General features: G+C 39.9%; 1 protein-coding gene and 1 pseudogene across 34 annotated transcripts in view; one reads left to right on the top strand and one right to left on the bottom strand.

The window, feature by feature from the left end:
* Window positions 1-18,816, top strand: part of LOC144312780 (uncharacterized) — a 740,032-nt gene that overhangs the window by 626,961 nt on the left and 94,255 nt on the right. For 12 of the 34 annotated variants that reach the window (XR_013378366.1, XR_013378363.1, XR_013378369.1 and 9 more), the window contains one exon: window positions 11,977-12,150. The exons of 14 other annotated variants lie outside the window; for them this stretch is intronic. The gene's annotated coding sequence lies outside the window, so the exon portion shown is untranslated. Of the gene's footprint in view, window positions 1-3,001; window positions 3,167-11,976; window positions 12,151-13,689; window positions 13,812-15,055; window positions 15,292-18,816 lie in introns of those variants that run through there. 8 more of the 34 variants (XR_013378365.1, XR_013378372.1, XR_013378368.1 and 5 more) reach the window with 4 other exon arrangements.
* LOC144311731 (small ribosomal subunit protein eS8 pseudogene) lies at window positions 16,534-17,705 on the bottom strand (annotated as a pseudogene).

Below are 18,816 nucleotides of genomic sequence, written 5' to 3'. Positions count from 1 at the left end.
AGCTCAGGGCCTGATCCTGGGGACCTGGGATCGAGTCCTACATCGGGCTCCCTGCATGGAGCCTGCTTCTCCCTCTGCCTGTGTCTCTGCCCCCCCCCCCCTCTGTCTCTCATGAATAAATAAATAAATAAAATCTTAAGAAAAAAAAAAGGAAGAGAGAAAGGTCACCCACTGATCAGGATAAAAGAGAAAATTTCATCTTTTATGATCAATCTTGATGACTCCCACTACCTTCAATATTTAGTTATACATAATTGCAAATCTAAAGTTAATTAGCATATTAAACTTCTCTATTCAAATTACAAGGACCTTAGGATATTTTATCTTTGATCACTCCCTTTCCAATTTACATGTAATTTTTGGGTAGTATTTATAGGTGTCCTTCATTTTATTGTGTTTCATAGATACTTACTGTGTTTTTTAAAAATTGAAGGGTTGTGGCAACCCTGTGTTGAGAACGTCTCTAGGCACCATTTTTTTCAACAGCATTTGCTCACTTAATGTCTCTGGGTCACATGTTGGTAATTCTTGGAATATTTCAAACTTTGTCATTATTATTGTCATGGCAATCTGTGATCAGTGATTACAACTCACTGAACACTCAGATGATGGTTAAAATTTTAACCATCATCTGATGGTTATCTGATGGTATCATACTTATCATAAGTATGATAAGGATCATACGTATTTAACAAAGTATTCTTAAATTATGGTCTGTACATTTTTTAAGACACATTTTACCCTTAATAGACTGCAATATAAGCATAACCTTTATATGCATTGAAAACCAAAAAATTCATCTGACTTTTTTTATTGCAGTATTCTGGAACTGAACCTGCAATATCTCCAAAGTATGCCGTTATCAATTTTCAAAGCCTGTAATTTGGTATTATTTTTACATTTGCCAAATTCTTAACTTTTTTTTAAATCTCAGAACTTATTTCTAGGTCATCTTTCAATTATTCACAATCATACAATCCTTTAAAAATTACTTTATTAAGGTTTTGTTGTAGAAAACTCTTAAAAATTATTTATCTGAAAACATGTTTAAGTAGCTTTATTGGGTGTTTCATATTTTGAAATTAACATTTACTCTCTGACTTTGATTTTTGCTGTTAAGAAGCCTGGTTTGTTTGTTACTCATTGTGGGGTATCATTCTCTTCTCTCTGCTGCACTTTAAATCCTTCTCTTGATTTAGTATTTTACAGTTCTACTACAATATGCCCAGGTTTCTTGTTATCTCTCTTAGTTGTTTTAACTTAAACACATTGGTGTTTAATCTTCCTGTTTTTAAGATAATTGACATGCAACATATTTCTGGTGTAGGACTTGATGACTCTGTATGTATTGCAAAATGATCACCACAATAAGTCTACTTAACATCTGCCATCTTACATAGTTATGATTTTTTTCTTACGAAGAGGACTTTTAAGATCTCTCTTAGCAACTTTCAAATATACAATACAGTATTATAGCCACTATGGTGTACATTACATCCCATGACTTATTTATTTTATACTCAAAGTTTGTACCTTTCACTTCCTTCATTCATTTTGCACACACTCCCACCCCCTGCCTCTGGCAACCACTAATCTGTTTGCTGTATCTATGGGCACAGTTTTGTTTTAAATTCTGCATTTAGGAGAGATCATATGGTATATGTCTTTGTCTGATTTATTTCACTTAGCGTAACGCCCTCAAGGTCCATCTTTGTTGCAAATGGCAAGATTTCCTTCTTTTTTATGGTTGAATAATATTTCTATGTGTGCATGCAGGTGTGCATGCTATCACCTTTTGTATGCATGCCACTTTTTCTTTATTCTTCCATTGATAGGCTTGGTTGCTTTCATATCTTCACTATTAAAGATAATGCTGCAATGAATACAATAGTGCATACATCTTTTTTTGATCATTTCATCTCCTTTGGATAAATACCCAGAAATGGAATTGCTGGATCATATGGTAGTTGTATTTTTAATTTTGTGATGAATCTCTGTGCTACTTTTCATAGTGGCTGACAAATTTACATTCCCAGCCACAGTGCACAAAGATTCCCTTTTCTCCATATCCTCACCAATACTTGCTATCTTTTGTCTTTTTATAATAGTTACTCCAACAGGTGTGAGGTGATACCTCACTGTGGTTTTGATTTGTATTCCCCCAATAGTGGTATTGAACACCTTTCCATGTGTCTGTTGGCCATCTGTATGTCTTCTTTGGATGGTGCTTAATCTTTCTGCTTGCATTGTGATAGCACTGCTTTTAACTGTGCCTGGTGTTTATGAAACTTCTGTTTATGCTTCAAAAGAACAAAACTTTAATTCTCTGTCATAATAGGAGGAGACAATGAACACTTGCCTGAATTTGTGGAGTAAGAAAGGGGATTTAACTGCTAAAGGAAACAAGTACTGGGGCTTGAGTCCTGAGAAAGAGAATGAGGTCTAGTTCTAAGTGAAGTTACCTCTGAAAAGTTTACAAAGGCATGGATCCTTGGGTGTAAATACAAAACCCACAGTAGACATGGAAGTATGGAGTCCATTTAAAAAGTATACTGTCGGGGATCCCTGGATGGCTCAGTGGTATAACACCTGCCTTTGGCCCAGGGTATGATCCTGGAGTCCGGGGATCAAGTCCCCTGTCGGGGTCCCTGCATGGAGCCTGCTTCTCCCTCTGCCTGTGTCTCTGACTCTTTCTTTCTCTCTCTCTCTCATAAATAAATCTTTAAAAAAAAATTATGCTGCCCTAAAGGATAGCCTGGCAGGACAAGGAAGCCCATGATTAAAAAGTTGTGGTATATATTTCTCAGAGTAGAAACTGGAAATGGGGGTGGGAGCAGCACCCCTCCCTAAGAGGAGCTGTGGTTGAAGGGCCAGCATAGGAGACCCTGGACAACCCCATGAGGCATCCTCCCCACACTCAACTATATTTTCGTTATCTTCTTTCCTCTTTGTTCTTCTGGCTTGATTCACTTCATTAAATATATCATAAAAATCATTTTAGGAGGGCAGGGCAAGATGGAGGAGGAGTAGGGGCCTCCCCTCACCCGGCCCCACCAACTCACCTAGATAACTTTCAAACCATCCTGAACACCTACGAATTCGACCTGAGATTTAAAGAGCGAACAGCTGGAACACTACAGAGATACGGGCTTTCACTTCTAGCAAGGTAGGAAGGCGGAAAAATAAAAATAAAAAAGAATCAAGTAGGGGAGGGGCCCCACAAGGAGCTGGGCCAAGGCGGTGAGAACCTCTGGGACAGGAGAGCCCTGCCCCGGAGAAGCAGGAACTTTAAAAATCCGCACCGGATTCTTCCCGGATGGAAAGGCACTGGCAGGGAACTGGGGCAGGATCGCAGGAGGGGCGGGGGAGCCTCCAGCCTCCCGGGGGCACTAACGGAGGAGGTGCCCCCGGGGAGAGCGCACCACGCACCGCGGCCGGTCTCGGTAAAGGGCTGGAGCGGGCCCAGCGGGGCCTCGGGGAGAAGCCGGGGGTCAGGCGGGGGCTCCACGGAGGGGGTGCACCCTGTGCCTCCGGGAGCCCTGGCCCAGGAGCGCGATTCCAGCAGCACAGGCCCCGGATGGCAGGGCGCCGGGGGGCACAGCCCAGGATCCTGCCTCCCCCCAGGACAGGTGGAGGCGGGGAGGGCACAGAACAGCGAGGACACCCCTGCCGCGGGGTGCCCCCGAGCTATGCAGATCAGCGCCTCCCGCCCCGGAGCATCCAGGCCAGTGTGCACTGGGAGCTGCGGTAGTTACTGCGGAAGCTGACTCCAGGGCTGGAGACCTGGCTGCCGCCAGTGTTGTTGTCCCTCCTGGTGTCACCCTATGCCTGGGACGGAGCGGGGCTGCCAGGGAACAGGAGCCTCACAGGATAAGCAGCTCCCACAGAGCCGGGCACCCAGCGGGGGGCGGGGCAGCTCCCCCAGGTGCACACACCTGAGAGGCAGCAAAGCAGGCCCCTCCCCCAGAAGACCAGCTGGAAGGACAAGGGAAGAGCAAGTTCTGGACCGAGCAGCACTGCAAAGCTCCAAGGGAAGTAGAGGCGTTTATAGTATATAAAACTAGAGCCTACTCCTTCTATTTTTCCCCCCTTTTCCAGTACAACTCTTTTTATATCAGACTAAAAATTTCCAGTGTTTTTTTCTCTTTTCCCACCTTCACTACAATATTTACCCCCTCTTCATTTTTAAGTTTCTTCCTTTCTGACTTTCCTATTTCTATAATTATATGTCTTAGATATATTTCCCGCTTCTAGATTCTCTTCAACATATTCAATTTAATTTTGGGAGATACATGAGATATGTTTTTGTTTTGTTTTGTTTTGTTTTGTGTTGTTTTCTCTGTCTCATTTTGTTCTACAATGGCAGAAGTTAATACCTTCTAAAACATGACCAGCATACACCCAGAACCAAGTGGTATACGTGTTGGTTGATTCTGTGAGATTATATTATTATTATTATTATTATATTATATATATATTATATTATTATATTATTCTCTCTTCATTCCATTCTGCCCCCTCTTTTAACTCGTTTATGTTTTGGTGGTCAATGTTGGGGCTTTCTACAAGTATTGCTGGTTTATATAAATTTGGGACTGAGCATCTTCTAACAAACAGAACTTAATACACTCAGAAACAAGAGGATCACCCTCTAGGACCCCTCAGGTAGACTACATCCTCCCTCCACTATAACTTCTTCACCACCATCATCTCCCAGTCTCCACCTTTTTTTCTTCTCCTTTTTCTTCTTTTTTTTCATCCTTACTTTTGCTTTTTTCTCTTCCTTTTTTCTTTTTTTTTTTTTTCTTCTTTGGGATTCTTGACCTTTTATTTTTCACTACTTTATTTTAAAATTTGTTTTTCACTTTAGTGATCCTTTTATTTCTTTCTGATCTTCTTTTCCATTTTCTGGTCTCTGACCTTGTCAGAATCATCTAGGATGGAATTTACTTAGGTCGTGGTTGATATTCTTGACTCTCACCCTGCTCATACAGCCACTCTGCACTGACTAGGCCGCCCCAAGCTGTGCAGATCAGAGCACCTGTACTGGCCCTGGGAGCATCTAGGCCAGTGTGGACTGGGAGACTGGAAAGAAGAATTCACCACAAAAGAATCATAAACAGTACTCTTTGTCACAGAGTTACAGAATATGTATTTCAATTCGATGTCAGAAAGCCAATTCAGAAGCACAATTACAAAGCTACTGGTGGCTCTGGAAAAAAGCATAAAGGATTCAAGAGACTTCATGACTGCAGAATTTAGATATAATCAGACAGAAATTAAAAATCAATTAAATGAGATGCAATCCAAACTGGAGGTCCTAACGACGAGGGTTAATGAGGTGGAAGAAAGAGTGAGTGATATAGAAGACAAGTCAATGGCAAGGAAGGAAGCTAAGGAAAAAGAAAAACAAAATACCATGAGGAAGGTTAAGGGAAATAAATGATAGCCTTAGAAGGAAGAATCTACATATAATTGGGGTTCCAGAAAATGCTGAGAGAGACAGAGGGCTAGAAAGCATATTTGAACAAACCATAGCTGAGAACTTCCCTAATTTGGGGAGGGAAACAGGCATTCAGATCTAGGAGATAAGAGAAGTGCTCCCCCCCCCCAAATCAATAAAAACCATCCAACACCTCGGCATTTAATAGTGAAACTTGCAAATTCCAAGGATAGAATCCTTAAAGCACTGAGAGACAAGAGAGTCTTAACTTATATGGGGAAGAAATGTTAGATTAACAGCAGACCTCTCCACAGAGATCTGGCAGGCCAGAAAGGGCTGGCAGGGTATATTCAGGGTACTAAAGGCAAAAACCATGCAGCCAAGAATACTATATCCAGCAAGGCTCTCATTCAGAATAGAAGGAGAGATAAAGAGCTTCTAAGATAGGCAGAAACGGAAAGAATGTGTGACCACCAAACCAGCTCTGCAAGAAATATTAAGGAGGACTCTGTAAAAGAAAGAGGAAGCCCAAAGACATAATCTACAAAATAGAGACTGAATAGGTATTACAACGACACTAAATTCATATCTTTCAATAATTACTCTGAATGTAAATGGGCTAAATGATCCTATCAAAAGACGCAGGGTTTCAGACTGGATAAAAAAGCAAGACCCATCTATTTGCTGTCTACAAGAGACTCATTTTATTTATTTTACTTATTTATTTTTATTCACTGCAGATTTTATTTTTTTAATTTCTTTTTTATTGGTGTTGAATTTGCCAACATATAGAATAACACCCAGTGCTCATCCCATCAAGTGCCCCCCTCAGTGCCCATAAACCAGTCACCCCCAGCCCCTGCCCACCTCCCCTTCCACCACCCTAGTTCATTTTCCAGACTTAGGAGTCTCTCATGTTCTGTCCCCCTCACTGATATTTCCCACTCATTTTCTCTCCTTTCCCCTTTATTCCCTGTCACTATTTTTTATATTCCCCAAATGCATGAAACCGTATAATGTTTGTCCTTCTCCGATTGACTTATTTCACTCAGCATAATACCCTCCAGTTCCATCCACGTGGAAGCAGATGGTGGGTATTTGTCGTTTCTAATGGCTGAGTAATATTCCATTGTATACATAAACCACATCTTCTTTATCCATTCATCTTTTGATGGACACCGAGGCTCCTTCCACAGTTTGGCTATTGTGGACATTGCTGCTTAAACGTTGGGATGCAGGTGTCCCGGCGTTTCATTGCATCTGTATCTTTGGGGTAAATCCCCAGCAGTGCAATTGCTGGGTCGTAGGGCAGATCTATTTTTAACTCTTTGAGGAACCTCCACACAGTTTTCCAGAGTGGCTGCACCAGTTCACATTCCCGCCAACAGTGCAGGAGGGTTCCCCTTTCTCCACATCCTCTCCAACATTTGTGGTTTCCTGCCTTGTTAATTTTCCCCATTCTCACTGGTGTGAGGTGGTATCTCATTGTGGTTTTGATTTGTATTTCCCTGATGGCAAGTGATGCAGAGCATTTTCTCATGTGCTTGTTGGCCATGTCTATGTCTTCCTCTGTGAAATTTCATGTCTTTTGCCCATTTCATGATTGGATTGTTTGTTTCTTTGCTGTTGAGTTGAGTAAGTTCTTTATAGATCTTGGATAATAGCCCTTTATCTGATAGGTCATTTGCAAATATCTTCTCCCATTCTGTAGGTTGTCTTTTAGTTTTGTTGACTGTATCTTTTGCTGTGCAAAAGCTGCTTATCTTGATGGAGTCCCAATAGTTCATTTTTGCTTTTGTTTCTCTTGCCTTCGTGGATGTATCTTGCAAGCAGTTACTGTGGCCAAGTTCAAAAAGGGTGTTGCTTATGTTCTCCTCTAGGATTTTGATGGAATCTTGTCTCACATTTAGATTTTTCATCCATTTTGAGTTTATCTTTGTGTATGGTGCAAGAGAGTGGTCTAGTTTCATTCTTCTGCATGTGGATGTCCAATTTTCCCAGCACCATTTATTGAAGAGACTGTCTTTTTTCCAGTGGATAGTCTTTCCTGCTTTGTCAAATGTTAGTTGACCGTAAAGTTAATGGTCCACCACCTCTGGATTCTCTATTCTGTTCCATTGATCTATGTGAAGAGACTCATTTTAGACCTAAGGACACCTCCAGCCTGATAAATGAAAGGTTGGAGAACCATTTACCATTCAAATGGTCCTCAAAAGAAAGCTGGGGTGGCAATCCTCATATCAGAAAAATTAAAGTTTATCCCAAAGACCGTAACAAAAGATGAAGAGGGACATTATATCATACTTAAAGGGTCTATCCAACAAGAAGACCTAACAATCATGAATATTTATGCCCCTAATGTGGGAGCTACCAAGTATATCAATTAATAACCAAAGTAAAGCATGCTTAGATAATAATACACTAATAGAAGGAGACTTCAACATGGCACTTTCTGCAAATGACAGATATTCTAAGCACAACATCACCAAAGAAACAAGGGCTTTAAATGATACACTGGACCAGATGGATTTAACAGATATTTACAGAACTTTACATCCAAACGCAACTGAATACACATTCTTCTCAAGTGCACATGGAACTTTCTCCAGAATGGACCACATACTGGGTCACAAATCAGGTCTCAGCCAGTACCAAAAGATTGGGATTGTTCCCTAAATATTTCCAGGCCACAATGCTTTGAAACTAGAACTCAATCACAAGAAGAAATCTGGAAGAAACTCAAACACATAGAGGTTAAAGAGCATCCTACTAAAAGACGAATGGGTCAACCAGGAAATTAGAGAAGAATTTAAAAGATTCATGGAAATTAATGAAAATGAAGATACAATAATTCAAAATCTTTGGGATACAGCAAAAGCAGTCCTGAGAGGGAAATACATTGCAATACAAGCCTACCTCAAAAAATTGGAAAAAACTCAAGTACACAAGCTAACCTAGCACCTAAAGGAACTGGAGAAAGAACAGCAAATAAAATCGACACCAAGCAGAAGAAGAGAGATAATAAAGATTCAAGCAGAACTTAATGAAATAGAGACCAGAAGAACTGTAGAACAGATCAACAAAACCAGGAGTTGGTTCTTTGAAAGAATTAATAAGATAAACAATTAGCCAGCCTTATTAAAAACAAAAGGGAAAAGACTCAAATTAATAAAATCATGAATGAAAAGAGGACAGATCACAACCAATACCAAGGAAGTGATTTTGAAAACGTATTATGAACGAGTATATGCCAATAAATTAGGAAATCTAGAAGAAATGGATGCATTTCTGGAAAACCACAAACTACCAAAACTGGAACAAGAAGAACTAGAAAACATGAACAAGCCAATAACCAGGGAGGAAATTGGAGCAGTCATCAAAAACCTCCCAAGACACAAAAATCCAAGTCCAGATGACTTCCCAGGAGAATTCTATCAAATGTTTAAAGAAGAAACAATACATATTCTACTAAAGCTGTTCTGAAAGATAGAAAGGGACGGAATACTTACAAACTCATTTTATGAGGCCAGCATCACCTCAATTCCAAAACCAGACAAAGACCCCACCAAAAAGGAGAATTATGGACCAATATCCTTGATGAACACAGATGCAAAAATTCTACAAGATACTAGCCAATAGGATCCAACAATACATTAAGAAGATTATTCACCATGACCAAGTGGGATTTATCCCCGGGATGCAAGGTTGGTTCACACTCGTAAAACAATCAATGTGATAGATCACATCAACAACAGAAAGAAACAAGAACCATATGATCCTCTCAATAGATGCAGAGAAAGCATTTGACAAAATACAGCATCCATTCCTGATCAAAACTGTTCAGAGTGTAGGGATAGAGGGAACATTCCTCAGCATCTTAAAAGCCATCTATGAAAATCCCAGAGCAAATATTCTCAATGGGGAAAAACTGAGAGCCTTTCCCCTAAGATCAAGAACACCCTAAGATCAGGATCCCCTAAGACAGGATGTCCACTCTCACCACTGCTATTCAACATAGTACTAGAAGTCCTAGCCTCAGCAATCAGGCAACAAAAAGAAATAAAAGGCATTCAAATTGGCAAAGAAGAAGTCAAACTCTCCCTCTTTGCAGGTGACATGATACTGTACATAGAAAACCCAAAAGACTCCACCCCAAGATTGCTAGAACTCATACAGCAATTCAGCAATGTGGCAGGATACAAAATCAATTCCCAGAAATCAGTGGCATTTCTATACACTAACAATGAGACTGAAGAAAGAGAAATTAAGGAGTCAATCCCATTTACAATTGCATCCAAAAACATAAGATACCTAGGAATAAACCTAACCAAAGAGGTAAAGGATCTTTATTCTAAAATCTGCAGAATGCTTCTCAAAGGAATTGAGGAAGACACAAAGAGATGGAAAAATATTCCATGCTCCTGGATTGGAAGAATTAATATTGTGAAACCATCTATGCTACCCAGGGCAATTTACACGTTCAATGCAATCCCTATCAAAATACAATGGACTTTCTTCAGAGTGTTGGAACAAATAATCTTAAGATTTGTGTGCAATCAGAAAAGACCCCAAATAGCCAGGGGAGTATTGAAAAAGAAAACCAGAGCCGGGGGCATCACAATGCCAGATTTCAAGTTGTACTACAAAGCTGTGATCATCAAGACAATGTGGTACTGGCACAAAAACAGACACATAGATCAATGGAACAGGATTGAGAACCCAGAAATGGGCCCTCAACTCTATGGTCGACTAATGTTTGACAAAGCAGGAAAGACTATCCACTGGAAAAAGGACAGTCTCTTCAATAAATGGTGCTGGGAAAATTGGACATCCACATGCAGAAGAATGAAACTAGACCACTCTATTGCACCATACACAAAGATAAACTCAAAATGGATGAAAGATCTAAATGTGAGACAAGATTCCATCAAAATCCTAGAGGAGAACACAGGCAACACCCTTTTTGAACTTGGCCACAGCAACTTCTTACAAGATACATCCATGACAGTAAGGGAAACAAAAGCAAAGGTGAACTATTGGGACTTAATCAGGTAAAAAGCTTCTCCACAGCAAAAGAAACAGTCAACAAAACTAAAAGACAACCTACAGAATGGGAGAAGATATTTGCAAATGACCTATCAGATAAAGGGCTACTATCCAAGATCTATAAAGAACTTATTCAACTCAACAGCAAAGAAACAAACAATCCAATCATGAAATGGGCAAAAGACGTGAACAGAAATTTCATTAAAGAAGACATACACATGGCCAACAAGCACATGAGAAAATGTTCTGCATCCCTTGCCATCAGGGAAATTCAAATCAAACCACAGTGAGATACCACCTCACACCAGTGAGAATGGGGAAAATTAACAAGACAGGGAACAACAAATGTTGGAGAGGATGTGGAGAAGGGGAAACCTCTTACTCTGTTGGTGGGAATGTGAATGTGAACTGGTACAGTCACTCTGAAAAATGTGTGGAGGTTCCTCAAAGAGTTAAAAATAGATCTGCCCTACGACCCAGCAATTGCACTGCTGGGGATTTACCCCAAAGATACAGATGCAATGAAACGCCGGGACACCTGCACCCCGATGTTTACAGCAGCAATGGCCACAATAGCCAAACTGTGGAAGGAGCCTCAGTGTCCATCGAAAGATGAATGGATAAAGAAGATGTGGTTTATGTATACAATGGAATATTACTCAGCCATTAGAAATGACAAATACCCACTATCTGCTTCGACGTGGATAGAACTGGAGGGTATTATGCTGAGTGAAAGAAGTCAATCAGAGAAGGACAAACATTATATGGTTTCATTCACTTGGGGAATATAAAAAATAGTGAAAGGGATTAAAGGGGAAAGGAGAGAAAATGAGTGAGAAATATCAGTGAGGGGGACAGAACATGAGAGACTCCTGACTCTGGGAAACAAACAAGGGGTAGTGGAAAGGGAGGTGGGCGGGGGGTTGGAGTTATTGGGTGGCAGGCCTTGAAGAGGGCACTTGATGGGATGAGCACTGGGTGTTATATGTTGGCAAATCAAACTCCAATAAAAAAATATACAAAAAAATGAGAATCATTTTAGTGAGGCTTCAGGAAGAAACAAAATGAAAGTATCTTTCTTCTTAGAAGTGCTTAAAATGTTTTTTTCTTAATATTGAAATTGTATTTTATGTACTATTTGGATTTTACTTAATGTAATATTTAATGTGCATTCTGATGCATAATAATAAACCAAACATCTGTGACACTACCTCCAGCCTAAGAAATGGAACAATACTCTCTGCTAATATGTCTGTATTGGCATCCCCTTCCCATTCTATTCAGATAAACTTCCTCCTAAATTTGGGTTTCTTGCTCATTTTTATTTTACCTCTTAGCTTTGAAAAGTAAGTATATTAAGATTTATCTTTTCTCACCTTTGATAGTTTCAATATTTGAAGTCCTCTGAGGTCTATATCAGCTGATTCTTATTTGTGGCTTCCTGATTTCTCCTGTGTTTATTTCTGTTTTTGTTTGTTCTCTTTTAGCTATCTCATTTAGGGTTGAACTTGATCACAAAACACTGCAAGGACCCTAGTTGGGGACCCCATACTGTGCTTGTGTATGATTCTGCTGGATCCCAGAGGTGCTGCCAAGCAGAGATTCCTATATTAGGTTTTCTCTGACAGGACAGGTATTATCTGTTTCAACTCCAGACCCAGGTGAGAGCAGGCTTATATTTAAACTTATCAAGGGCTACTATATGTGGAGACATTTGAAGCCAGGATTTCTGGAAAGCTCTTTGCTGGTGGGTAGACTTTTCCAGCATGTCCATCTTTGAGTTTCCTGGTTTAATGTAGGAGTTCAAGTTCAGCTCCAGTACTTTACAAGGGCTTAGAGTTTCCCAATTTCCTTTTTCCAGTGAACACACAAATTATAAGAAAAGAAAACAGCCTTATTGCTGATATGGAGAAGGTTTGAATCATCTAGGTAGATCAAACCAGCTACACCATTTCTTTAAGCCAAACCCTAAACCAGATCAAGGCCCTAACTCTCTTCAATTTTATGAAGGCTGACAGAGGTAAAGAAGCTGCAGCAGTAGAGTTTGAAGTTAGTAGAGGTTGGTTCATGGGGTCTAGGGAAAGAGGCCATCTCCATAACATCAAGGTGAAGCAGCAAGGGCTGATATTACAGCTGCAGCAAGTTCTCCAGAATATCTAGCTAAAATAATTAATAAAGATGGTTACACTAGGCAACTGATTTTCATTGTAGATGAAGCAGCCTGGTATTGGATAAAGATACTATCTAGGATTTTCATAGTTAAAAGAAATCAATGCCTGGCTTCAGAATTTCAAAGGATGGGCCAACTCTCTTGTTAAAGGCTAATGAAGCTGATGACTTTAAGTTGAAGGCAATACTCATTTACCACTCTGAGAATCCTAGGACCCTTAAAAATTATGTAAATCTACTCTGCCTGTTTACATTTTAAATCCACTGTTGAGGCCTGTTGCTCAAAAAACAAAAAAAAAGATTCCTTTTGTTATATTACTGCTCACTGACAATGTACCTGGTCATTCAAGATCTCTCTGATAAAGATGTACAACAAAATTAATGTTTGTTTTTGTGTCTGTTAGCACAACATCCATCCTGCAGCCATGGATCAGGGAGTCATTTTGACTTTCAAGTCTTATTATTTAAGCAATGCATAACATAAGTCTATAGCTGCCACGGATAGTGATTCCTCTGATGGATCTGGGCAAAGTGAATTGAACATTCTTGATACATGGAAGGAAATAAAAATAACATCAAACAAGAGTTTGAAACTCCTTGGTTGGTTGATTCCAGCCCTCATGGATGACTTTGAGGGGCTCAAGACTTCAGTGTATAAATGTAGTGGAAAAGTGGTAGAAGTCTTAAGAGAACCAGAATTAGAAATGGAGACTGGGTATGTGACTGAATTGTTGCAGTATCATGATAAAACTTTAATGGAGAGGAATTGCTTCTTATGGTTGAGTGAAAACTCTTTTTTTGATATGGAATCCACTCCTGATGAAGTTGTTGTGAAGATTGTTGAAATGACCACAAAGGATTTGGAATATTGTATAAACTGAGTTGATGAAGTAGTGGTGGGGATTGACTCTAGTTTTGAAAGAAGTTCTCCTGTGGGTAAATGCTATCAAACAGCATCACACACTATGGAGAAATCATTCATAGAAAAGATTTGATTCATGTGGCAAACCTCATTGTTGTCTCATTTTAAGAAATTGGCACAGCCCCTCAAGGCTTTACCAACCACCACCCTGATCAGCCAGCAGCCATTCACATTGAGGCAAGAACCTCCACCAGCAAAAAGATTGAGGAATCACTGAAAGCCCAGATGATGGTTAGCAATCTATAGCAATGAAGTATTTAATTAATGAATACACAATCTTTTTCAGACATAATGCACACTTAATACTTTATTGCACACTTAATTGCACACTTAATAGACTATAGTGTAAATATAACTTGCATATGTATAGAGAAACCAAAAAGTTCTCTTGATTCACTTTATTGTGTTCCTGACTTCATGGCAGTCATCTGGAACCAAACCTGCAGTATCTTTGAGGTATCCTGTACTTGAACTTTTGATTTCCCTTGTAATATAAACACTGTTAGGAGAGAGACTTTTATTTTTATTTCTCTGTTGTCTCATTACATTTTATGAGTTGTTAGTATTACTATTGATGCTGTTTTTCTTGTTTGGCTTTGCTTTTGCTTTTTATTGTGTGTGTGTGTGTGTGTGTGTGCGCGCGCTTTAGGGTAATTGCAGAGATTAGAAAATAAAGTCAATATTCTTCCTGCTTTATAGTTTTTTTAAAAGTTTTTCTTTGTGCCATATTAGGCAGTTTTTTCTTAAAGTTATATTGAAAGGAGTGTGTTCTCTCTACAGTATACTTACTTTATTGTTAAGGTCCTCCAAATAACTATAATAATTATTTCTACCCACTGGAAATGTCAGCTTTCATAAGAGATTTAGTTACCCACTGCTTTTTGTAGATTTCTCCTTCCTTGTCCTCAGATGTTACTTCACCTGTCAGTATTCTATCTTTCACTGCTAAAAGGTTTATTGAGAGAAACTTACATTTTTTCTAAATTGTAATCTTTATCCACACTTCAGTGATATAAATAGCATGTTAACCTCTTTAATCTCAAATGTTTGTTATGTCTTGGTTTAGTTTAACATCAGACTAAATGATATAGTTTATAATGATCACCATATTTTTATCCATATTTCCATCATGTATATGTCTATCTTTAAGAAGTATATTTAGTTCTACAAATTTTGGGATTGTGTAGAAATCAAATGATATTCATTCATTCAACAAATATTCAGCCTGTTCTCTATGCCAGGTACTTGAGAGACTGAATATACAAGTGGACAATGGCCAGAATTCTGACTCACAACCTGCGGCTTTCTGCCCAGAAAATCAGTCCTCTTGTCTACATTCATCACCCAGGAAGCCAGACTTCTCCAAGTCAGACTTGGAGGAAATCAGACTGGTCTTCTGTAACACTAGTCCAAAATGGCCAGGACTTGATTAATAACTGACCATTCCCTAATACTAATCTTCTCTTCCATTTTAGAACCAACTAGAGAAAGCCCAAGATGCTCCCTTGACCGATCACATACATGTCCTACTTATAAAAAGCCCACCTTTAGCTTCTCTTTGACAACAGCGTCCAATTGGGACACACCTGAAATCTGTTTCCACTATAAAGCTTTCCCAATGCTCTGCCTGCCTTTCAGTCTCTGAAAATGAAGCAATGGTGGCTGACTCCCTTGCTATAGCAAGCTCACAATAAACAGCCTTTGATTATTCTCCTTTGATTGGTCTTCATTTATTTCCATTTACTCTTGTACCATAAGTACTAAATCAAAGAAAAAGAGAAAAATGCTGTCTTCAAGGAACTTAGGTTCTAGTGGGGCTGTGGTGGTAAGACACAGTAAAACATGATAAGATTATAGAATATGTGAAGGTTATAGTGCTATACAAAAGAGCAGTGGAAGGAACATGGGGCTAGGGGGAGTTTGCAATTTCAAATAGAATTGTCAGGGAAGATTCTACTGAGAAGGTGACATTGAACAAAGACTGGAAGATACTAAACGAGTAAGTCCTATAGATGCAATGCCAGTGGAGAGAGCCTTCCAGGTGGAAGGAACCTCAAAGCAAAGGCTCTGAGGCAGAAAGTAGGCATGACAGGAAAGAATAAAAGCAGAACTTGGGGCTGAACAAAGGGAGGGAGAGGAAGAGAGAGGAGATAGGCCAGAGGCCTCTGGGTGAGAAGGAGGCAGGTCATGGAAAGCTTTCCTGGTCATCCAGAGGACCTTGGCCTCTATACCAAGTAAGCTGAGAAAGAGGAGGGCAGACTCTGAGTTAGGTTTTAAAGAGACATCTTGGCTGTTGTGTTGAGATTAAATAGGTTGACCATATGACCCAGCTTGTGCAAGACAGTCTTAGTTTATGCCAATTGTCCTGGTGCCTTTCCCATTCAAAATGCCCTGACTTAGATGATGAAACATAGGATCACCCGTAGAGCAGACTACTGGAGGCAAGGATGAAAGTAAAGACAGAAAGCCATCAATGGAGCCAATAAAAAGTGGATTTCTAAATAGATGCAGTGAATGGTAGAGAAACAGAGGATCAGGGAATTAAATCAAATACAACTCTATTGGTTTTTTGGGAAATGTAGTTTTCATTAACTTAGAGAAACTCAGACCTAGTATTTAGAAGAAGATGGCCGTTTGGTTTTAGAAATTGTACTTTTGAGTGGTTAGATAATCCCATGGACTATGGAACAGGCACTTGAATGAGTTTGGAGTTGAAAGGAGAAGAGCGGGGTAAGTCTACAAATATGTATCCTTCATATTTTGGGGACCATGTTCTACAAATACACAGTTCCCTGTCCAAACTATACAGCAAAGCTCTGCCAACTGCTTGCATGTAAACTGAGAAGTCTGGGCTTAATATAGATTACCTTTCTTTAAGTAACCACTTCTTCTGTATTTTATTTTTTTTTCTGCTGTTGTTGTTATGCTTTGTTTTGTTTTTGTTGGTATTGTTTTATTTATTGCCTAGGGGCAACTGGAGCGGGGGGAAGGCCCCTTTTTGGGGCCTGATTTTCCTCAGAGCTTCAGCTCTCTGCTCTCTGGTGCATAGCCACATGCTTGACCACACTGGCCTGGCCTTGAAGCTGTGCACACAAGAAGCTTGCTCTGCTGGAACTGCTCCTCCAAAAGATGCTGATTTTGGCATTCCTTTGTCTTTGTATCCTATTTCTTCTGAACTGTTCTTATTTTTGTGTTTAAAATCTCTTCATCTTCAGGAGTCTGTTTGACTCCCTTCTTACAGTGCAAGGACAGTACAGAGTGGGACCCATACCACTGTTGGGACAATGTGCTGTTATCGAGAATGATTCCATTCTTCACTGGGGTCTTGGTGGGACCAGTTGGTTATTAGATATACTGTAGTCCATGTCAGTAATCTTTGTTTTGTGTGTATAGCACTTGGTATGCCAGGAGAAGTTCCCCGTGTCCAGCCTCAAGACATGCTACTTGTTCCCTCCCTAAAACAGTGACAGGCATCAATTCAGTGTTGGTAATGTGGTGTCTCAGCTCCTATTCCCATTTCTTATGGTGGGGCTGCCACTTGTGCCAGTTGTCCTGAGAGATCCCCATCACTCAGTGTTGGCTGGAAAGGAGATGCTTTTGATTTTGAAGTAGAACAACTCTGAATAGACCCTTTTTCTCCCAGAAAACCAGAAACTACAGACCTTCAGAGAAACTCCTGCTTCATTTCTATATATATTTTCATGCAGTGCATATTTGAATAATCTTTTCTTCCTTTTTTAAAAAAAGATTTTATTTATTTATTCATGAGAGACACAGAGGCAGAGACCTAGGCAGAGGGAGAAGCAGACTCCCTGCAGGGAACCTGATGCGGGACTTGATCCCAGGACCCCAGGACCCCAGGACCACGCCCTGAGCTGAAGGCAGATGCTCAACCACTGAGCCACCCAGGCATCCCGAATAATCTTTTTTTCTATTGCAATTATTGTTTTCTCTTCAGGAGAACAATTATTAATATATAGTGGTCCTCCATGGTCTCCTTCTAGGTACTTGCTATACTTTCTCTAACCATTTTCGTCCCAATCAAGTTCTTTTTTTTTTTTAAACTTAAGCATTGTGTGTGTGTGTGTGTGTGTGTGTGTGTGTTTTCCTTAAGCCTACCTTCATGTCGCTGACCTAGTATTGTGCTTTGGGTAACTCCTAGTCCTTTCATAGAGTTCGTGTAATGGTAGTATTCCTTTGCTCCACTAGTTTCTTTGTGTATTACAGATTTCTTTCCTGTTTCAGAGCATTCATGTTTTGTGTAATTTTCTTGACAGGGAAAGGCAGTTGTAAAATACTATTTTTTTCAATATCTCTTGTGTTCCAGGTCTGTCCCATTCTCTCAGAGGTTTTGTGCTGGGTTGTTTCCTTTGCTTACTCATCTTTCAAAATGGACAATTCTATGCAAGTCCAAGACTGTAAATGCAGTTTATTGAATGAACTGGATGGGGTAAGCCTCAAACAGAAAACAACTTTATTCTTTCTTACCGTCTGTCACTCTGTGCAGTATCAAAACCTCTTTTCTATAGCCCTGACAGTACTTGGAGTTTCATAGCTTCTGCTGTCACGTTCAATAATAATAAACAGTCTCATTTTTCCATGCACAAAAATATCTGTTCAGTCTGATATCACAGCCTCAATATTGCTTCCAGTTTTAGACTTTACACTCTCCGCCCCCTCCTCCGCCCCAGTTTGAGCCTGACTTGGTCTTGGGTGCCTCTCTTGGAGAAGTTGGGATATGGCAGGTTAGCCTTGCATATTAATATGCTTTACACACTTCATCTTCCACTTGAGGATTGTTCTATTCCCATATGACTACAGATAGGGCTGTTGGAAAAAGGAACGGAATGTAAAGTTAGGGCAGGCCAGCTTTTAGTCCAGTGTTGATGTCCTCAGGTAAGATGGATGATCCTATGGGGGATCGTGTGTCCCCCACGCCTTCGTGTGTCCCTACTTTCCCTGTGGCACCCTGGGCCACAATGTGCAGTTTGTGACTATCTGGTGGTGCTGGTGTCTTCTCAGCTTCTGCGTTCAGTAGTATGAGGCAACGTATATACAAAAATACTTGACGTGGCATATGTTAGCTATTATTGCTGCTCTTACAAGTATGAATGGTCCTGTTGTTACCACTTTTTAGGAGTCTACTTTTAACCTTTTGATTTGGGTTCATTTTGTGTAAAAGAGGTGGTATTTAAATGGGAGATGATAACTACCAACTTGGCATTTAAAATTTAGG

The sequence above is a fragment of the Canis aureus genome, chromosome 4, assembly GCF_053574225.1.
Source record: "Canis aureus isolate CA01 chromosome 4, VMU_Caureus_v.1.0, whole genome shotgun sequence".
Classification (NCBI taxonomy): Eukaryota; Metazoa; Chordata; class Mammalia; order Carnivora; family Canidae; genus Canis; species Canis aureus.
Note: the sequence above shows the minus strand (reverse complement) of the source record. Positions and strands in the feature narration are given on the sequence as shown.